This window comes from Cynara cardunculus, unplaced genomic scaffold (assembly GCF_001531365.2).
Source record: "Cynara cardunculus var. scolymus isolate 2C unplaced genomic scaffold, CcrdV1 Un_Scaffold_5693, whole genome shotgun sequence".
NCBI classification, from domain to species: domain Eukaryota; kingdom Viridiplantae; phylum Streptophyta; class Magnoliopsida; order Asterales; family Asteraceae; genus Cynara; species Cynara cardunculus.
The window spans coordinates 1-1,264 of NW_020202537.1; positions in this window are offsets into that span (position 1 = coordinate 1).

Genomic DNA, 1,264 nt, shown 5'->3' on the forward strand with positions numbered 1-1,264 from the left:
TATTAAAAAGATATAAAATAAAAATTGAAAACTACAAAAGCTTTTTTTATGTCATTGTAATTGCTTTGACCCACACATTTTAATTATATATTTTGTTATAAAAATATGTACTGTATTATAATTACATGAATTAATTAAAATATGTAAAAGATATAAACAATTCATTAGAAGTAAATTGATCTCTCCAATTCTATTTAACAAATACTAAACATTCCCCACTCGTTCCCCAGAGCCTTGACTTTCCATGTTTTTAGTCAAATGTGTGCTGCTACAACTAACACTTTTTTTTCCTGATAGACTCACTTCTTCAAACTCCGCCCTTTATTGAAAAAAAACATTAACACGTCTTTACTTTTTTTATTATTATATAATACATTTTTTCTACTTATTTTTCAAAGTAAAGCAAGCAACCTTTGGTCTCTATTTTTTTGAGGGATGATCAACTCTACAAATATGGATCGAAACTTAAACCCTTGTTATGACTGATTCTGTTTTATTCTATCTTGTCCTCTCTTTTTTTTCATGTCAAACGCATGTTTAGAGACCGTTTACTAAACGCTTACCCAATAAGTACTTACTGTGCAATTTTCTTTACCGGATGAACATGACAATGGGCAATAATCTTACGCGGTAAGAACGATGATAAGAATGGAGAGTCTTACCTTATAAGTGAGGGTGACGACTCTTACCCGGTAAGTGAGGGTGACGACTCTTACCCGTGTAAGCGCTTACCAAGTAAATTGTTGCATAATATACGTTTTGATGTACCACAATCTTACTCGATAAAATAAATTATAGTGTTGACTCTTAACGATAAGCGCTTACCGAGTAAACATTTAGGTAAACGGTCCCTTAGTGATTTCCCCTCTTAGTATCTCACAATTATAATACTATAAGTGCGAATATTTTGCATAGGAGTGTTCTATCCCAACCCCCTCCTATTTCTTTTCCCCTACTTTTTCTATACCCCCACCTATATAAGACAATAAAATATATTAAAATTTATTTTTTTATTTTTCAATTTTAACCTTTAATATTTTTAGTTTTAACTCTTCAACTTTTTAAATATTTTTTTATTATATCCTCTATGTTTTTTTTATCTATACTATAATTACATATATTAATTAACTACATATTATTATTAATTAATTAAGTATTAAGGATACATATTTTTTTAATAACTATATAAATTAATTAACTTTATATTATTACTAATTAATAAAGTATTAAAAATATGTATTTTTTAAATTATATATTTGTATAT